The sequence below is a fragment of the Geotrypetes seraphini genome, chromosome 7 (genome assembly GCF_902459505.1).
Source record: "Geotrypetes seraphini chromosome 7, aGeoSer1.1, whole genome shotgun sequence".
In the NCBI taxonomy this organism is placed as follows: domain Eukaryota; kingdom Metazoa; phylum Chordata; class Amphibia; order Gymnophiona; family Dermophiidae; genus Geotrypetes; species Geotrypetes seraphini.
Genome location: NC_047090.1, coordinates 74,475,443 through 74,496,968, shown reverse-complemented (window position 1 = coordinate 74,496,968; position 21,526 = coordinate 74,475,443). Strand labels below are relative to the sequence as shown.

At 46.5% G+C, this 21,526-nt stretch overlaps 1 protein-coding gene across 5 annotated transcripts in view; it reads right to left on the bottom strand.

The window, feature by feature from the left end:
• The window catches only part of RASSF8 (Ras association domain family member 8), a 251,963-nt gene extending 237,495 nt beyond the window's left edge, over nucleotides 1–14,468 (bottom strand). For all 5 annotated transcript variants that reach the window (XM_033951666.1, XM_033951668.1, XM_033951669.1 and 2 more), the window contains exon 1: nucleotides 13,498–14,468. The gene's annotated coding sequence lies outside the window, so the exon portion shown is untranslated. The remainder of the gene's footprint in view (nucleotides 1–13,497) is intronic.
• Between the last annotated feature and the right edge of the window lie 7,058 nt (nucleotides 14,469–21,526).

Genomic DNA, 21,526 nt, shown 5'->3' with positions numbered 1-21,526 from the left:
AGTCTGTGCTATTAAGGATTGAGCTACAGCTGAGAAACATGTGTTATCATACATCCTTTACTAACCACAACAGTGATACACAGCAGAACCTTTTTGTCCTGGACGGTGGAAAGTATTAGAATTTCTTTAGTTATAAACAATTTCTGTGCCTACCACACCAGAAGAGCAAATAGCCCTGAAGGTATAATTGAACAGCATCTAAAATTCTTGGACAAAATTTATGTAAATGATGAAAGGGGCTGGTGATGAGTATTGAATCAATAAGGGTGGTGGCAAAAGTTGAATAGCCATGCGCACAAATGCTCCACTCTAATCTTGATCACTTTCTAACTCCATTTCAACCATCCCGTACTCTCAGATCTTTGCAGAAAAACTTATTAGTTATACCTAATATTAATAGTATCTTTGCAGTCACTCTTTGTGGAATGCTCTCCCTTCCCACCTCAGACTGGAAACAACACTTAGCAGATTTAAGTCTACCCTTTAAACTTTCTTATTCCAAGATGCCTTTGAACGGTAATATTACTAGTTGGTCTTCCCCCCCCCCCCCTCCTTTGTCATCAGAGTGGATGGGGCGACACTGTGCACACAGTGCAGAGAAATTGCCTTTACCTCTATTGTTCTCTACCTCTATCCTATCATTAATTATAGTTTCCTCTCCTCTTTTATCTACTGCCTAGAAAAAGTACCATCTAGATTAAGTAATATTTGTAAACCGCATCAATACATTTTTATAAGCGATATTGCTGAAGGGCTGCCAGGTAAAATTTGCCTCTTTGCAGATGATACCAAAATCTGCAACAGAGTAGACACCCTGGATGGTGTAAATAACATTAAGAAAGAGCAAGCGAAGCTTGAAGAATGGTCTGAAATTTGGCAGCTAAAATCACCATATTTTTCACTCTATAAAGGCACACCAGACCATAAGATGAACCTAGTGTATAGGAGGAAAACACCAAGAAAAACAATTCTGAATCAAATGGTGTACCTTGTCCCCCCTCTTGTGATCTAGTAGTAGGCCAGGACAGGGCAGACCTAGTGGAGGAAGGCAGACAGCCCACCCCTCCCTGTACCTTTTTTATTCCGGCAGTCCAGCATTGTATCGACAGGAGCTTTTCATGCTCCTGCCCCTCCCTCACTGGACAGCTGCCGCTTCCTCTTGCAGCAGAGCAGCGCACAAACCGGCAAGAGCTTTTCACGCTCCTGCCTGGTCCCGCGCCACTCCCTGAATGGCTGCAGTCATAGAAACATAGAACATGACGGCAGAAAAGGGCCACGGCCCATCTAGTCTGGCCACACTAATGGCCCACCCCCTAACTACCTCCATGAAGAGATCCCACATGCCAATCCCATCTTTTCTTGCGACTGTTGTTTTTAAGCCCAAATGATGGATTGTCTTATTTTGATCACACCGTCAGAAGAGAAAGATCATTGGAGGAGGATATTATGTTTGGGAAGATCAAAGGAACCAGACGAAGAGGACGACCTGCAATCAGATGGCTAGATATGTTGAAAACAACCATAAGGATGGCACTGGAGGACCTTACCAGACTATTACAAAACCAATCTCCTTTTAGATCTGTAATTTATCAAGTTGCTAGGCTCGAGCACGAGTTGATAGCATGTCAGCTATCATTTCTTTGGGCCTGGGATCTCCAGTAGAGATTGAGGGGACATCGGTGCTTACCTTTGTGGTAACATCAACTCAAAAATTGAAAAACTAGCTACTGCACCCAGTTTCATGACTGGCTCCTCTTAAATGTGTAGTTTTGTAACAGCTAGCATTTACACATGTAAGTGGCTGCAAACGAGTAGATTACCGTATTTTCACGCATATAACGCGCGCGTTATACGCGTTTTTACCTACCGCGCATACCCCTCGCGCGTTATATGCGTGAGCGCGGTATACCAAAGTTTTAAAACATAGTTCCCACCCCGCCCGACGCCCGATTCACCCCCCCAGCAGGACCGCTCGAACCCCCACCCCGAACGACCGCTCGCACGCGCTCCCATCCGCACCCGCATCCACGATCGGAGCAAGAGGGAGCCCAAGCCCTCTTGCCCGGCCGACTCCCCGACGTCCGATACTTCCCCCCCCCCGGCAGGACCACTCGCACCCCCACCCCGAACGACCGCTCGCACGCGCTCCCACCCACACCCGCATCCACGATCGGAGCAAGAGGGAGCCCAAGCCCTCTTGCCCGGCCGACTCCCCGACGTCCGATACATCCCCCCCCCCCCGGCAGGACCACTTGCACCCCCACCCCGAACGACCGCCGACTTCCCGACAATATCGGGCCAGAAGGGAGCCCAAACCCTCCTGGCCACGGCGACCCCCTAACCCCACCCCGCACTACATTACGGGCAGGAGGGATCCCAGGCCCTCCTGCCCTCGACGCAAACCCCCCTCTCCCCCAAGAACCTCCGACCGCCTCCCAGCCGACCCGCGATCCCCCTGGCGACCCCCACGACCCCCCCACCCCCCTTCCCCGTACCTTTGGTAGTTGGGCCAGAAGGGAGCCCAAACCCTCCTGGCCACGGCGACCCCCTAACCCCACCCCGCACTACATTACGGGCAGGAGGGATCCCAGGCCCTCCTGCCCTCGACGCAAACCCCCCTCCCCCCAAGAACCTCCGACCGCCCCCCAGCCGACCCGCGATCCCCCTGGCGACCCCCACGACCCCCCCACCCCCCTTCCCCGTACCTTTAGTAGTTGGCCGGACAGACGGGAGCCAAACCCGCCTGTCCGGCAGGCAGCCAACGAAGGAATGAGGCCGGATTGGCCCATCCATCCTAAAGCTCCGCCTACTGGTGGGGCCTAAGGCGCGTGGGCCAATCAGAATAGGCCCTGGAGCCTTAGGTCCCACCTGGGGGCGCGGCCTGAGGCACATGGGCCCAACCCGACCATGTGCCTCAGGCCGCGCCCCCAGGTGGGACCTAAGGCTCCAGGGCCTATTCTGATTGGCCCACGCGCCTTAGGCCCCACCAGTAGGCGGAGCTTTAGGATGGATGGGCCAATCCGGCCTCATTCCTTCGTTGGCTGCCTGCCGGACAGGCGGGTTTGGCTCCCGTCTGTCCGGCCAACTACTAAAGGTACGGGGAAGGGGGGTGGGGGGTCGTGGGGGTCGCCAGGGGGATCGCGGGTCGGCTGGGGGGCGGTCGGAGGTTCTTGGGGGGGAGGGGGGTTTGCGTCGAGGGCAGGAGGGCCTGGGATCCCTCCTGCCCGTAATGTAGTGCGGGGTGGGGTTAGGGGGTCGCCGTGGCCAGGAGGGTTTGGGCTCCCTTCTGGCCCAACTACCAAAGGTACGGGGAAGGGGGGTGGGGGGGTCGTGGGGGTCGCCAGGGGAATCGCGGGTCGGCTGGGGGGCGGTCGGAGGTTCTTGGGGGGAGGGGGGTTTGCGTCGAGGGCAGGAGGGCCTGGGATCCCTCCTGCCCGTAATGTAGTGCGGGGTGGGGTTAGGGGGTCGCCGTGGCCAGGAGGATTTGGGCTCCCTCCTGGCCTGATATTGTTGGGGAGTCGGCGGTCCTTCGGGGGGGGGGGGGGAGGGATGTATCGGACGTCGGGGGGGGGCATCAGGCTTTCAGGATGGGGACAGACCTTCAAGGGGGGACAGTGCACGGATGTCAGGGGGGTGAACGGAGAGTCGGGACAGCGCACGGAAAGTCAGGGCGGGCGAAAGGAGCGTCGGGCAGCATGCGCGGTATACCCGTGAGCGCGGTATATCAAAGTTTTTGTGCAAATCATCGTGATTTCTGCGCGCTATATCCGTGTGCGCGTTTTATACGGGTGCGTGTTATTTGCGTGAAAATACGGTAAGTGTTGACATTTACACGTATAATTGACAGAACTTCCATGATAAAGCTCCAAGTGATGCCACCAAAACTTATAGGTTTATGAAATTGATGCTCTCATTGTACCAGCAAATATAGCTCAGCTACTGGGTAAAACACAGACTCTCACGTACCTCACGGATCTTAACCGCACGCCCTTAAAAATCTGCTCACCTCGGTTTTGATAGCTGTGGTTTGTAATTTCAGTTTATCTCTTGATGGACCTGTAAATGAGGATTCCGCGGACCTCATGGATGTCTATTGCACGACCTTAAAAAGAAAGCGACCGTGACATGGGGTCTGCAGGGATCCCTTTTATTTTTAAACTCCTCAGACTCATGGATCCCGCTCACCCATGTATCCTCATCTTATACCCTCCTGTGCGATCCGTGAGGTTCTCAGGAATTAAAACAAAGATCTGTTAAGTGAGCAAGATCTGCGAGGTCTACGGGAGATAAAAAACAAGGATCCCTGGGGACCCCACACCACGACCGCTTTCTTTTTAAAGCCATTCTCTTTTAATTCTGTGGCGTCCGTTTTTTAACTTCTACACTTACTGATTCTTTTTCTCTTTGTGGTTGGGATTAGGAGGGGGTAAAATGCAGACTCTATGGACCCCGCAGAGGTCCTCATTTTAACTCCTACAGTCCACATGAATCCCGCTCACCCACAATATGAGTAGATTTTTAAGGGTGTACAGTTAAGATCCGTGAGGTCTGTGGGGTCCACGTTTTACCTGGTCCCTATAGCACCTATGCCACTTCTGTTGTCCTTTTCTACCTTCCAGTCTTGTTTTCTCCTTCCCTTTTCCTCCTTCCACTACCCAATAGGCTTTCTTTCTCTCCCCCTTTCTCTAGCTTCTCCTCTTCCAGTGGTTTCTGGCAGGCATGCGTCGGCTGTGGCAGCAGCTGCACTCAGGCCTGATGTCAGTCAGGCAAGAAACCAGCATCAGCTACCAAGTTTTAGGTACCTGATCAGCTACCCTGCTGGGATTTTCCATCTGTTATCGCTTTGTCCAGCTTTTGCTTACAGACTCATTCTGGAAATACGTTACAAACTGTTCCGGCCAAGTATCTTAATTTAGAATATGAATGTCTCTCATTAATCTGAATAGTTGATACTGATTGGCTGGTTTAAAAACTTTGGGGTTTTCAGGCTTGGATATAAATGTTTTATTGACTCTTAATTTATACCTGCATGGTCTTTTTTGTAAATCTATGCTTTTATTATGAGAAGATGCTAAGAAAACCAGAGGATTAAGACTGAAATTTTAATGCACCGCTTGGTTTTTAAGGACCAATGATTATACTTTTTCATAAAGTCAAACATATTTAAGACATCAACAAAGTGTCTTATTTACTGCTACGAGGTATATTGCATAAAATCAACCCTGATAATGAGCAATACCAGCATTAGTATATACTAGTTGTTAGTAAATGACACTCTCATTCTTGTTAGCTGCATATCTGCAAGACTGTCAAAATGGCAGCACCGAACACATAGACTAGACAAACCACATAATGCTGATTTACTATAAAGTAGACCGACACAAACATCTCTATTATCAAAAACTTCATTTTCAAAAGCATAACACAATATGCAATAAAATATATTGTAATTAAAGGAACTGAGACTTACAAGAAGCAGGAAAACCAACCAGTGTAGTTTTGAAGAATCCAATTACTATAGCTGCTTTATGTTGATATGACAATTCTAAGGACAGTGGAATTTGTGTTCTCAGTACAGAATCATTTCTCTGATCCCTGTTCACAGAATCAGACCATTGAAAAATTCAATCCAGGGTGATCATCTACTATATGATTCCAAGGAGGGCTTCCGAAAGAGAGTAAAAGCTCCAGATCAAGCCAAAAAATATTGTCAGCAGCATGTTTTCTAAAGGTAGCTTATAATGCATTCGCTAAAACTATCTTTGAATGTGATCTCTGCATCTGGATACGAGAAAAACACACATCCATGGACTTCTAGAGCAGAGTTTCCCAAATCTGTCTTCAGTGAATATGTATGAAGTGCATTTGTTCATACTGGGTCACCAAAACATATCCTGAAACCTAAACACTGGTTGTAGGGTCACCTTGACACAGTGGTCTCAAACTCAAACCCTTTGCAGGGCCACATTTTGGATTTGTAGGTACTTGGGAGGGCCTCAGAAAAAAATAGTTCATGTCTTATTAAAGAAATGACAATTTTGCATGAGGTAAAATTCTTTATAGTTTATAAATCTTTCCTTTTGGCTAAGTCTTAATAATAATATTAAAATTTATAAGCTAAAGCGACATATGATCAAGAAACTGTTTTTTTTTATTTTACTTTTGTGATTATGATAAACATACCGAGGGCCTCAAAATAGTACCTGATGGGCCGCAAGTTTGAGACTACTGCCTTGACAGATTAGGGAAGTTCTGGAGCAAAGAACTAGGTTCAATCACTGAGCAGTAGTGCTGCCCGATTCGAATCGATTCTCCAAGTCACTTTGGGTGAATCGATTCGAATCGGTTTGGTATTGAAGAAAATCGTTGGCCCCCTTGCTACCGCCGCTTTTGCCTGGCCAGGGAGGAGAGGAGAGAGCCTTGCTGCCCCGATCTGCACGCTGAGACCCGTTCGGGCTTTCTCTCTGCCACCGGAGTCCTTGCTTCTGATGTAACTTCCAGTTTTGCAAAACCGGAAGTTACATCAACGCAAGGACTCCGGTGGCAGAGGGAAATCCCGAACGGGTCTCAGCGTGCAGATCGGCGGCAGCAACGCTCTCTCCTTCCCGCCCAAGCTTCATTCCAGTCTGATGGAGGAACAAGAAGGAACAATAAGCAGATCATCAGGGCTTGATGCAAAAAGGAGCCGAGAACAGGCAGGACCAGGGATATTCAAATGTCCACGAGTTACACAGCAGATCAGGACCGCCCCCCCCCCCCAGCTCCCTCCGACCTCCGCAGAGCCTCTAAGACTAGCAGACCGGCACAGAGTGGGTTGACTGCACTTTCTTCGCCCGCACATGGTGGAGTCCACTCAGAGCTGTCTCTAAACAAGATGAAGGGAGGCATGTATTGAACGTGATAAGGGATCTGAGCTTTCAGTTCCAAATGTAAAATCATTTTTACTTTAAAGAGTAATAGCCTTATATGAAGGTATTTTGGGGCTCAGCATTTGTCTTCTGAGTACATACATGCCCTTAATTTGTAATGATAGATTTTACAGTATTTCTCCTCGCTGGCCAGGCAAAAGCAGCGGTAGCGAATGCAATTCACTACCCTACCGCTACTCCGGGCATCTTCTCTCCATTAGGCCGCCCAAGCGGAAACAGGAAGTTTTCACTGAGGGCGGGCTGCAGTGGAGAGAAGACGCAAGGAGTGGATCGCTAAATAACTACCATGACCAGCAACACATTGTAACGTCAAAATAAAGGTAGATGGCGGGAGAGGGGAGATGGACTTGGAGGAGTTGGTGGACTGGAGGAGAGATGGGGAGAAGATGAATTGGAGAAATAAACTTGGTGGAGGAGGGAAGATGGATGGTGGAGAGGGGAGATGGACTTGGGAGAGATCATGAAGAGGGGAGATGGGGGAGGGATAGAAGAAATAATGGATCTAAAAACAGGAGAGGGAGAGAGATGGTGGACATTGGGATTTAGGAAGGGAAGGAACAGAAAGGGAGAGTTGGACACAAGGGACGTTGTGTGGGGGGATAGAGATACTGGATAGGAGGGTAGTTAGAAAGAGAAAGGGGGGGGGGGAAGGAGGGAGAGATGTTGCATGAAAGGGTAGTTGAGAAAAGCAGAGATGGTGGATCTGGGTATGGTGGGGTCCATTGCTGCAGCTCCAGGAATAGAGGCGGAAAAAAGGAAAGATGCCAGACCTCCAGAAATGGAAGATGGATGGCAAGAGACCCTTGCAAGCAAGTTATCAGAAGACGTTTGTTATAGAGCCTGGGACCAACGTGATTTGAAAAATGATCAGACAACAAAAGGTAAAAAAAAAAAAAAAAAATTAATTTTCTGTTTTGTGATTACGTGTAAGATTTGAAATTTGTATTCTGCCAGAGCTGGTATTAGACTGCGAATGTGAGCTAGGATTTAACAGAGAGGAAAAGTCTTTTTTGTTTACACCACAGGACCAGTGTGGGTAGGAGAGGGCAAAGGGGATAAAGAGGCTATAAAATAAACTCACCAGGATGTTTGGGAAAAAAAACCCAAACAATTGGGCAGGAAAATTGAATTGATTTGAATCGAAAAATCGATTCAATAGGCTGAATCAAATCAAAATATTTTTTCCTGAATCAGGCAGCACTACTGAACAGTGCTCAAATTCAAACAGTGCTTGCATACATTCAAACAGTGCATTCAAACAGTGCTTGCATACATTCTGCATTTGTGGGAAACTCCAGCACAGGGTTCCAGTGGTGCATGCACACTGAAGATTTATCGTGTAGACCACAGTTCTTCAACCGCCGGTCCGCGGACCGGTGTCGGTCCGCAGGAAATTTTTGCCGGTCCGCACAGGGCCGGCAAGACTGACTGACTTCAACTTCCTGCCGGTCCGCGCAGGGCCAGCAAGATCAACATCCGAAGTCTGCGTTGGGACGGAGAGATCTTGGGGAGCCTCCGAGAGTGGCTTTCTCCCCTCTCTGCAGCTCTCCTTTACTTCCCAGCGCAGCGATTCAAGAAAGCAGCCTCGGGGCTTTTGCTGAGTCGCGGCTGCCTCTGATGATGCAACTTCCTCTTTCCTCAGAGGCAGCGCGACCCAACAAAGGACCCGAGGCTGCTTTCGTGAATCGCTCCGCTGGGAAGTAAGAAGAGCTGCTGGGAGGGGAGAAAACCACTATCAGAGTCTGGGAAGCTGCTGGGCAGGGGGGAAAAAAGGGACAGCTGCTACTGGAGAGGGAGAAGGAGAGATGCTTCTGGGAGGGGAGGAGGGAAAGGAATCTGGGAAGCTGCTGGGCAGGGAAAAAAAAAGGGACAGCTGCTACTGGAGAGGGAGAAGGAGAGATGCTTCTGGAGGGGAGGAGGGAAAGGAATCTAGGAAGCTGCTGGGCAAGGAAAAAAAGGGACAGCTGCTACTGGAGAGGGAGGAGAAGGAGAGATGCTTCTGGGAAGGGAGGAGGGAAAGGGATCTGGGAAGCTGCTGGGCAAGGAAAAAAAAGGGACAGCTGCTACTGGAGAGGGAGAAGGAGGAGAGATGCTTCTGGGAAGGGAGGAGGGAAAGGGATCTGGGAAGCTGCTGGGCAAGGGAAAAAAAAGGGACAGCTGCTACTGCAGAGGGAGAAGGAGAAGGAGAGATGCTTCTGGGAGGGGAGGAGGGAAAGGAATCTGGGAAGCTGCTGGGCAAGGAAAAAAAGGGGACAGCTGCTACTGGAGAGGGAGAGGGAGAAGGAGAGATGCTTCTGGGAAGGGAGGAGGGAAAGGGATCTGGGAAGCTGCTGGGCAAGGGAAAAAGGGACAGCTGCTACTGCAGAGGGAGAAGGAGAAGGAGAGATGCTTCTGGGAGGGGAGGAGGGAAAGGAATCTGGGAAGCTCCTGAGCAAGGGAAAAAAAGGGACAGCTGCTACTGGAGAGGGAGAAGGAGAGATGCTGCTGGGAGGGGAGGAAGGGAAGAGAGTTACTGCTGGACAGGAGGAGGAGGGAAGGGAGAATGAAAAAAGGAAGGAAACAGCTGGCAGAGAGATTAGAGGAGGGGAAGGGGAGACACAGGCATGAGAAAGTAGAGAGATTGATGATAGGAAGGGGTCAGCAGAAAAATAAGCAGAGAGGGACAACGATGATAGATCTGGTGTAGGAGAGATAAAAATGAAGAGCAGTGAAGTTGGAATGAATCATGTAAAAAGGAGAGAGGGGGCACAAGCTGAATGGAAAGGGGAGAGGGGCATAGAAAGAAGACAGATACCATATGGAAGGGGGAGAGGACAGACAGTGGATGGAAGGGGCAGATGCTGGATTGAAGAGACAGAGAGGGCAGACGCTGGAAGGAAGAGAGTGAAAAGAAGATTGAAAGCAGAAACCAGAGACGACAAAAGGTAGAAAAAAATAATTTTATTTCTATTTTGTGATTAGAATATATCAGATTTGAAATATATATCCTGCTAGAGCTGGTGTTAGACATAACTGGGGACTGCAAAACCCAGGCAGTGCTTCTTTAGCTTCCAGCTGGCTTAGGGCGCTATCTGACCAGGGGGCAGTTGCCCTAGTTGCACTCCCCTAAAACTATTCCTGTCATGTGTGACTGCAGTATTCTGTTAGCATGATATTTCTGTGTAGCATTCTGTAATAATTTGGCTTGTTCAGTTTTCTTGATAGTAGAGGGGATATATGTGAAGAGGAGGGGAGACAGGGGTTTTGTTGATCCTGCTCTGAATTATTTGTATTTATAAAATGACAATTGTAAAGAATATTGTTTCTTTTTATACTTTAATAAAATACATTCAATATAAAATCATAACTGAGGCTTGTGTGGATGGGATCAGATGATTTGTGGGGACCGAGCTCGCGGAGATGGGGCGGAAATGGGGTTTTTAAATTTTAGTCCTAGTAGTTTGCCAGTCCACAAAATAATTCTTTTTTTTCTGCCGGTCCACGGGTGTAAAAAGGTTGAAGAACACTGGTGTAGACTGCTGTGCAATGATAACATGTAACACTATTATAGTAGCAACAGTGGTGACTCAGCACACACTCTCCCTCCTCATGAATCATACCATTTCTCATGTTCCATTTCTGTTTTTAAGGACTAATGATTAATACAGTCCATCTAACATGAGGTTGATATATAGTAATTTGGTAGCTGTGCTGCAAATAAGTTATACCTATAATGTTATGCATATGTTCAGCACTTGTAAATATATAAATGTGGATGCTCACAATCCACACACAACATTCTATGCATAAGTTATGCATATACAGTAGACTCTGAGTTAACCAACACCCATGGGGATTGATAGATGCTGGATAAATATAGTTTCTGGTTGTTTCAGAGCTATTATTAAAAATAGGCCTAACTAATACTATACTTCATACTATGCCATACCATAAACTGTTCCAGACAAACTACCGGACATGTTATAGCAAAGGGTGGGTGTACTCAGGTGGGGTGCCAAATTTACACTTAATTTTCTACCAGAAATGGATTTATTTTCATTTAAAGGATTACAATATTTCTTAGATTTTTTTCTGGTTGCTTGAGAGTTCTGGCTAACAAAAGTCTACTGTACAATTATACCTAAATGTGTATCAGTACTTACACAATTTATACTAACGGAATTTCACCACTTACCACCACATTCTGTATAGGTCACCCTAAGTTGGACCTGCAAATTTGGACATGAATCACAGATTCACGTATAGACGAATTAGCTACTTAGGTGATAGCAATCAATTATTTGTGTTAACCAGCACTTAGCGGGAAGCAATCAGTTGTGGATCTGCTCTCCGCCCTATGCAATAACATGTGAGCCAAATTTCATAGCATGCAACTCCAAAGGGTAAATCAGGGGTAATGCCAGTGACTAGGCACAATGTTATAGAATACCTGCGTGTAACCCATCCTGCGCTCTCTGCGGAGATCGGGATATAAAAATAAATAAATTTGTGCATCTAACTGCCATCAATGGGGCATGAGCGTTTACACCAGCACCTCAACTGATTAAAACTAATTGGATGCTATGCACCTAACTCAGCCGGCACCTACCACTTTCAGGTAGGTGCCTAGTTTAAGGCGCCTACCAGAACGCTGGCATGGTTAGGGGGAGGATCGTGGGCAGACCAATGATACGTTTTGTGTGCAGATGCCCGTTTTGGACTTAGGTGCCGGCATTTAGACCGAGAAAACCCCGAGATAAATAGGGGCTGCCTAAGGTTCAAACACCTACTGGCGTCTAAGTTCACTTTAGGCGTGATTCTATAAATGGCGCCTAACTTAAGATCGATATGCGCTATGCACCACGCTCTGCCTAAGTTTTAGAAGGTGCAGAACACCCTTTATAGATTACTACCATAGCACATATCATTTTGACACCCATCTTGAGCTACTATTTGCAGAATCCAGCCCTTACGTTTCTGGACTGCCTTTGCAGCACCCCGATTTCACAGTCTTATTTTGTTTGCCTAACCGTGGCCCTTTATGAATAAAATGGCCAAAGCCATGCAGAGGACCATTCGCAGTTTTGCAGGAAAATGCATTTATGTTCTCAAAACTACAGCTGCATCCGGCTGGGGCTCATTAAATATTTAGGGTCCTTTTACAAAGGTGTGCCAGCGTTTTTTAGCGCACACACCGGATCAGCGCGCGCTACCCGAAAAACTACCGCCTGCTTTGTAAAAGGAGCCCTTAAAGCTGAAGAACAAACACTGGCATCCACATGCCTCAAACAGTCTATCCTAAGTATTTCTCTTGGACACCACAGCCAACCTGTCACCTTAAGCTGTGTCTGTAAATAATTTCCAAAGTAGCCATTAATTGTTTCGAGTCCCTTTCCTTAATGTTAGAATGAAAGGAACCAGAAGCAAAGAAATGAGAAGACGTGCCCACTATCACACATGAGAAGATTCAGGTTTTGACTCACGAAGAGGGGTTAGAAATCCGCTCTCCTTCTAGCGACAATACTTCACTGATGCAGTACTTACTAAGCCAGCAGAATAACTTAATACCATCATCCTACATGGATGATGGCTGGAATCAGGTCCATAGGGTTTTACCTACAAGCTAGGGTTACACTAATTGTACAAAAAAAGATAGAAAAATGTGTGATCCTTAGCCTCCAGCTTTCCACCCTTCTCAGAATACTACTCATGAGTACATGTAAAACACATGAAGTGAATACCTAGAACTTGAACATCTATATCAGGGGTGTCAAAGTCCCTCCTTGAGGGCCACAATCCAGTCGGGTTTTCAGGATTTCCCCAATGAATATGCATGAGATCTATGTGCATGCAGTGCTTTCAATGCATATTCATTGGGGAAATCCTGAAAACCCGACTGGATTGTGGCCCTCAAGGAGGGACTTTGAGACCCCTGAAAGAGACAGACGCAAACAAGGCATCTCCAGAGTTCCTTCCGGGTGCGCGAGGTCTCTTTCGCAACCAGCGGCTGGACTTGTCCACTGTTGCACGTAGCAAGCAACAAACCAGATCGCTCCCCCTCCCCCTTAAAAAAAAGTTGATCGCTTTTACCTATCGATGGATCAAAAACGTCGTTATCTACCCCATTTGCTGTGGGTTACCCGTTACAAATCCCTCGCCGCATTTAATCGGCAGATCTGAGAAATGTTAGGAGCACTGGATGAGGGGGGGGGGGCAAAGGATAGAGGCACTAAGGTTTCGTCAGCCTTTCGGTATCCCTCTATGGAGCACCTCTACTCGTCCTTCACATTGTTCCAATAGATCCTTCCCGCTGCTCAAAAGGATTTTCCTGAAGCTCAGGAAACAGCAGGACTTATAAAAAAAAAAAAAAAAAAAAGTTTAATGCAAAACAGTTGGCAGCGTCTGGGAAACCAATCAGGGTGCGGGGGGAAAAAAAGAGGACACTTGAGATACTGGCAAGCTACAGATCTCGGATGGACATCTTGCTCAAGGTGTCCCTACCAACCTCCTCCCCCCCCCCCCCTTCCAAGGGCAGCAAACTGGAAGGTACAAAAGCCATCCCCAAACGTTAACCGCTCTTTTTACTCACACTCTTCCGCAAAGTCCGGTCTCTCCTTGCAAAAGTCCAGAGGACGTCTTGCCGCAGTTCACTCGGCCGCTCCGGGAGTCGCCAGAGCCCCCGCAGCCCCGGGGATCAGAAACCAGCACCTTAATCCCTCCTCGGATCGCTTCGGCCAGCCCCCAGCGAAGGGGGGGGGGAGGCAGGACGGAAAAAAAACCCAACCCAGGCACAGCAGAGAAAAGTGGAAAGAGGGGGGGGGGGGTGGAGAAAGAAACGGAAAAAGTTCATCAGGAAAAGCAAGGAGGGGGGGATGAGGGCTGGCTGGGGAAGCTGCTCGATGGGTGGACGCAGCAGCAGAGCTGGTCTGCGGCTCGCCTGGTTTGTTGCTGGAGCCCGAGCCCTGCGCTCCTCCCTCTCCTGATCCCGCCCCCCGCCTGCCTCCTCGGCTCCGCTTCTCTCCCTCCCTCTTCAACGGCAGCGATATATTGTGGCAGATTTGGGAGACACGTGCTGCATTGTGGGAGCTCTTAAAGGAACAAGGCGGGCTCCGTCCGTCTGTCCCGCGTAGCACCGCCTAGGCGGCCATCCAGCTTTAGCCGGGCAAGGAGGGAGGGAGGGGCAGCTCAGCATCAGCAGAAGAGCCGGCCGGAAAGTTCAGCCTTTTGCGAGAACTTCACAATACCATATGCTGAGTCTGGGCATTTTAATGCAAGGGATTGTTATAGTTGTTGATGCTCAGGCGTTTTACAAGTTTCCACTGTCGGCTTTGCAAATACTGCACCAGGCGCTGATATTTGAAAAGGATTGGGAATGCCAGACACAATACAAAGTACACGTCCCCCCATAGTTTGCTCAATATTGGGGCGCTCGGCTCCTATTCCCACACACGGCCGGCGTTAGTGGGGAGCAAACCCCGTGGCTTGGGAGGGCCCCCTGTGAACTGGCATGGCTTTCCCCTTCTATCCGCTCCCTTCCCTGCTTTCCTTTGCGCTGATCCGCCCAGGCGGAAACCGGAAGTTGCGTCATTTGCGGACCGCGACAGAAGAAAGGCAGGGAGGGGACTTTGTAAGCAGAGAAACAGAGAAGTTGGATGTGAGGGTGGAGTGAAGGAAGGGGAAAGATACTTGAAGAGAGGACTGTAGGGAAGCCAAAGGGAGAGATTGTGAACCTGGGGAGGGAAAGATAATGGTAGGCTATTTGGGAAGAGAAAGAGAGAGATGGTGGACATGGGGATGGAAAGAAGGGAGAGAGGGAGAAATGTTAGGTCTGGGGATGGAAGGGAGAGAGAGATGCAACATCTCTCTTTCTCTCCAACCCATTGTTCAGCATTAAGGGGAAAGGGATGAACACAACAATAGAAAAGAGAGGGAGCAAAATGTTGGACCATGGGGAAAGAGGAAGAGTTGAAATCATGGGAAAGGGAAAAAAATAATATGTTGGAGACAGGCATAGTGAGGAAAATGGAGCAAGAGAGGAAAAAAAAATGAACACACTGGAAAGAGAATTAGTAAAAGATAGATAAAAAGCAGAAAGAGAAACTTGGACCAAGATGATGGAAAAACAAAATGTCCAGACAGGTAGAAAAAAGTGTTTTATTTGGAATGTATTAACTGGAATATGTTATCTTTGGGCTATGTGCATCACAAATATTTTTTATTGTAGTCAGTTGCATAGCCATGCAGCTAATTTGTGAGGAGGGGCTGGAATGCAAAATGGGTGGTTGGGCACCAAATTTTCTCCCTGCTTGGATGCAAATATAAATACTTGAGCTGGTGGAGATCCCCAAGTGCTGGCAATTGAAGAGCTCTTCCTCCAGTCTGGCAACCAGAAGTCTCCAAACTTTGCAGCTAGTGGCAGTATCCCCAAGCTGCCAATTTTTTCATGCATACATGATAGCCAAGCAGAAGGGGGGGGGGGAGGGAGAGGCAGTGGCTCTGTAATACTTCTGCCATCTACAGAACTTTTAAAATTTGGGTCACTGGACCTGAGGAGGGGAAGGATGTGGTCATCAGCTGATGAGGCTTGGGGATCTCCACCAGCTACATCAAGAGAGATGTTCATTTTGAGGAGGCCTGAGCTCAAAGTGGGAGGCCCAGCCCCTTCTCATGGTTATATGCCATTGATTGTGTTCAGTACAAAATGAAGTACTTGCAGAGTTAATTTTTTGGGTTTCCAGTTCAGTTTTGGTATTCATGTTTCTAATTTGTGATTCATTGTTCTGTATATGGTGAAGGTCTGTCTGTGTTTTGTGTGTAAAGAAGTCATTTAAAGATGGGTAGGGAAATTGGGAGACAGATAAGTAGAAGAGGGGCCCCTCCTTAATTTCTGCCCTGGGCCCCTTTATGACTAAAACCAGCCTTGCTCCCACAGGACCCACAGAGGTGACTCCTATATTGTAGATCTCAGAGGTACTGGATGGCTTTCTTGGTAAAGTGGTTGATAGCATCATAGACATTGTTTTAGGTATTAAATCTGGCAGTTGAAAAAAAACTACTTCATTAAGATACATTAGCTGATGCCAAGAGACTCCAATATTTATTACATTTTTATATTCCAGTCTATCATGTATGTAAGTCTTATTCATTCCTTCCACATGGGGGTGCTGAAAAGTTCTCAGCCCAACCAACCAATTTCCTAAATTCTGAGTTATTTTGCCACTGTAACTGAAAAGTGTGTTCTTATTTGTTAAGTGCCAATTTGCAGAAATTAAATTTTTTTTTTTTTTTTTTAACATTGTTTCAAATCATTGATTGAATCATATACAGTGGTATAGTAAGGGGGGGCGGTCCACCCCGGGCACTGTTTTTGTGGGGGCACTGACAACCGTCCTCCTCTCTGCCCTCCCACTCTTCCCCCTACCACACACATGTACCTTCACTTCCTCCCTCCCCCCCCCCATCGTACCTCTAGCTCTTTGCCGATGCAAGCAGCAACTCCAACCTGCTGCTCGTGCCAGCGTCGGCTCTCCCTCTGACCTCACTTCTGGGTCCCGTGACATCATAGGGAAAGTTGATGCCAACGGGGACAGCAAGTTGGTGATGCTCGTGCTGGGAAAGTTAAAGAGGTACGGGAGAAGAGAAGGGGCGCATGGCAGGGGGGTGGGAAAGAGGGGAGGGGCAGCACCGCCCCGAGCACCTCTCACCCTCACTATTCTATTGACCATATCCACCTCGTTCTCTTCTTGGTTGGGCTGAGAACTTTTCAACACCCCTGTACTGTAATTTTGGCTTAATATGTTACAAACTGTATGGAACTGTATATACTGCTTAATTCTATGGCACTCAAAATTGTGCTTGCAAATACGTGTCTTTTAGACTATTGGTGCAATCGTTGATCTTACCCGCTCTGGATTACTGTAACATCATTTATTTGGGAGCTTTCCAAAAAATTTCTAGAAGACTGAGAATAATTCAGAATACCGCGGTTTGACTGATATTTGGTCTGAAGGAAAATGACCATATTAGCCCATATTATCGTTTGTTGCACTGTTTAGCGTTGGAAGCAAGAGTTCTATTTAAATTTTCTTGCATTTGCTTTAAGTTGATATCAGGAGAGTCTCCAATTTACTTGTCTCCTCATTTTCAGTTATATAGACCATCAAGGAATACGAGAAGTTCTTATTTATTTGCCTATCCTAAGCCAAATGGTGTCGGATATAAGACCTTTTTTGATAAGACCTTAGCGTTTCAGGCAGGTAAATTACAATCCTGGCTTGGTGAATGTATTCATCAAGCCATATCTTACTGTTCTTTTCAAAAATTAGTTAAGTCTTCTTTGTTTGACAAATTTATTACTTAGGGCTCCTTTTACGAAGCCGCGTTAGCGGTTTAACGCCCGCTAATTTGTTGGCCGCACTAGCCGCTACCGCCTCCTCTTGAGCAGGCGGTAGTTTTTTGGCTAGCGCGGGGGTTAGCGCACGCTAGAAAGGTGCGTACGCTAAAGCCGCTAACGCGGCTTCATAAAAGGAGCCCTTAGCGGGGAATTTTTAAGGTTGAACATTTTAAGATTGCAATTCATTTTAACTTTTTATAGTGATTTTATTTTTATACTATGAATGTATTTCACTGATTGTTCAGTTTTCTTATGGTGTAAACCGCCTAGAACTCTTCGTAATGGCAGTATGAAAGAATAAATTTACTATTATTATTACCCAAGTTGCATGTGCAATTTAATTAAAGGGTCCTTTTACTAAGGCGCGCTAACTGATTTAGCACGCGCTAAGGATCCGTGCATGCTAAATGCTAAGGCATCCATAGAATATAATGGGCGCCTTAGCATTTAGCATACGCTAATCTTTAGTGCGCATTAAATCAGCGTGCTAAATCGGTTAGCACGCCTCAGTAAAAGGACCCTTAAAAAGAGCCAATTAGCTTTGAAGTCCACTTTTTTGAGGTTGCTTTTAACTCCTAACCCCCACTTGCTTATAAAGTACTCATGCCTGAGAAACTTCCCTCCCCCCCCCCCCCACACACACACACTTGTCCTGTTTGCCTGTCTGATTAGAATTTAGACTCTACTGAGCAGAAATGTTTGTTTGTTTTAATGTACAGTGCTGCATATGAGGGTCCTTCGTTCTTCCTCCCATCACCTTTTGTCTATTCCATCCTTCAGGAAGTTGTTCCTGGACATTTACAGAGATTCTAGTTTCTCTGTAATGGTGCCAACCCTATGGAACTCTCTTCCGTTATATTTGCGATCTGAAGAGCTTACGTGCACAATGGAAGATTGTATGTGATGATCTTAAGGTGGCCAAACAGGTTGACAAGGTGACGGCAAAAGCTAGAAGGATTCTAGGTTGCATAGAGAGAGGTATGTCTAGTAGGAAAAAGGAGGTATTGATGCCCCTGTATAAGACTTTGATGAGACCTCATTTAGAATATTCTGCACAATTCTGGAGGCCACACCTTCAAAAAGATATAAAAAGGATGGAGTTGGTCCAGAGGAAGGCTACTAAAATGATATGTGGTCTTCATCATAAGGCGTATGGGGACAGACTTAAAGATCTCAATCTGTATACTTTGGAGAAAAGGCGGGAGAGGAGATATATGATAGAGATGTTTACCGTATTTTTCACTTCATAAGACACACTTTTTTTCCACCAGAATTCGGTGTGTCATATGAAGTGAAGGTAACATTTTTTAAACACCCCCATCCACCCCATTGTACCTTTTTACAATGTCCCGCCTGCTTGCTGCCGCTGCTCCTAATCCCTGCTCACCGCTGCTGCTCCCTGCTGGCTGCCACTGCACTGCAACTCCGGGAAGGGAAGGGCCAGTGTGCAGCAATTGCACATCGCCGGCCCACAAGCCTTCTCCTAACGTCAGAACAGGCCCTTCCCTTCCTTGAGTTGCAGCGTGGCGGCAGCAGACCGGGGCCAGAGGAGGAAGAATCGGCCGAAGGTAGACAGGCTTCAGCATGGCAGGGAGTGAGGCAGGCAGTTTCCAGAGCGGCAGGGAGGACGAAGGACTAAGGCTGGAAGGTACTGAGGGGGGGGGCACGAACTTGGAACATGGGAGGGAGGTTGAAGAACAAAGGCTGGAAGGCAGTGACAGGGGGCATGAACATGGGAAGGAGGGAGTAAAGGGGCAATTATTGGGCCTGAGTGAAGAAAGGAAGGAAGGAGACTCATGAAATCACCAGACAACAAAGGTAGGAAAAATGATTTTGTTTTCAATTTAGTGATCAAAATGTGTCAGTTTTGATCATTTATATCTGCTGTGTGTATTGTGTGTATATGAAAAATGAAAGGAACAGCCTGGCAGGGAAGGGGAGACAGGGTGCAGAACCTGGTATATATTAGTACACAATTTGGTTTAGAATGTTTTTTGGGTTTTTTTTCTGGTTTTCCTACTCTAAATCTAGGGTGCGCCTTATGGTCTGGTGTGTCTTATAGAGTGAAAAATACGGTGTGTGTGTGGGGGGGGGGGGGTGCATAAAACCCTATTATCAAAAGAAATGCCTTTGAAAATTGACCTCTGAAGGACAGAAAAAGATAAATAGCATAAAAGTCAATAGTGGATTCCTTTTATGTTTTTAAGTAATGGAAGAATTGTGCAAAGATTACCAGTGTTCTCCCCCCAAGCCACTGCAATCTTAACGCTTCAGTGGTAGCAAAAATATTATTAGGTGATTAGGTGGTACTGTGCATGACATTTCCAGAGTATGTAAACTCTTCTTCAGATGTTAGCTAACACCTAATAATATTTTTGCTACCAGTGATGCTTTAAGATTGCAGTGGCTTCGGGGGAGGACACTGGTGAGCACCATCCAAGATGGCTACATAGGCTCAAGCTCTGTGATCAGGCTCCAAAAAAAGATTGATCATCCCTTTCCATCTGTTAGTAGACAAAGATCAAGTGAGCTTCACACATTGTAGGAATGGAGGGAGGTTATTGAAGATCTGCAGACAGAGGTTTTAAATTTTCTTTTTAAAAAAAATCTTTATTTTTAAAGTTTCAATATGCCATATAATCACATTATTCACTTGGGATATTAAAAAGCAGGCAATAATTGAGGAAAAATCACAAACTATAAAAAGAAAAAGGCAATTATGATTTGCCCACATTAATTAGGAAAAAAGAATGGAGGGCCAAAAAAAGTGAAGTTCCTAACCAGCCTTAACAGTTCAATCTAAGAATGAGACATCATACTTATACCCTCAATTCAAGATTTCCTCTTATAAACAATGACAAAAGTACTGGGAAATTGAAGAAAATAGTTCACTTAGGCCCTGATTCTATAAAGGGCGTCCAAAATTAGCAAATAGCATTGCTGTTTGTCCACAAAAATAGAAAGTTTTGCATGCAATATATCTGTTTTGATGGGCCCTGTTTAATGTGGTACCTTATTAAATGCATTTTGAGCTTAATAAAGCAAAAATAAAAACCCAGAGAGCTATTTAGCACAGTGTTCTTCAACCACCGGTCCATGGGCCGGCAAATGCATCAGGCCCAAAACTGTGTTCTTTAACTGCTGGTCCGCAGTGCGATCGATGAGTTAATAAGATTATATTGTGTGTATATATGAATGGAAAAAATAGTGTTACAATTAGGACTATGTGGGCAGGGTCTGGGGTGGAGATTGGGTAGAGATGGGCAGGGTCTGGCCCACGACTTAGCCCAGTGTTCTTCAACTGCTGGTCTGCGGACTGATGCTGGTCCACAAAATAATTCTTTTATTTCTGCCGGTCCATAGGTGTAAAAAGGTTGAAGAGCACTGATTTAGCAGATCGCATTAAAGACGTTCAGACTGTGTGCCTAAGTTCCGTCCATAGAACTCAGGTCTATCTGAAGTCCAAAATATGCTGAAAAGTAGACTCCTTTACAATGCCTATAGGACCTAGTTTTACAATTGCTATGCAACTTGCTAGCTCACTGTGTAGCACACTGGTTAACCTACAGCCTTCTACCCTGATGTTGCTGGTTTAAATCCCAGTCACTCTCTCTCTCTGATGGAAGAAAACTAAATAAAAGCATTAAACAGATCCAACTCCCAGTATCACAATTATAATGAAAAACACTATAAGATCACCATTCTAATAATGTCATAATAACAAAATATTCTAACATTAAGGACATTGTTTGGATGTCTAAGTCGCGCCTAAAACCCGATTCTCTAAAGGACGTCTCAAAAATTGGACATCTAAACAGTGCTGAGAATCGCTAAGTGCAATTCTACAAAGGAAGCCTATCTTGGTCGCCCAAACTGCGCCTAACTTTAGGTGCGCTTTGCAGAATCAGGGCCTCACTGTCTCGTCTGGGTGACTCTAGAGAAATGAGAAAAATTAGAACTTTGGAACCCATAAACAACCCACCTATGGAGCAGACATATAAACTAGAGAATGACACGTCCCCGTGAGTTTTGTCGCTGTCCCATTCCTGTAAGCTCTGCCTTAATCGCACAAGCCTCGAACACTTATGATTTTAAAGTGATTGAGGCTTGTACAGATGAGGATGGAGCTTGTAATAATGGGGCAGGGGATGGGACAGAAAAATGAGTTCCCGCGGGGACGGGGAAAAATTTATCCCCATGTCATTCTCTAATACAAACTTAACAC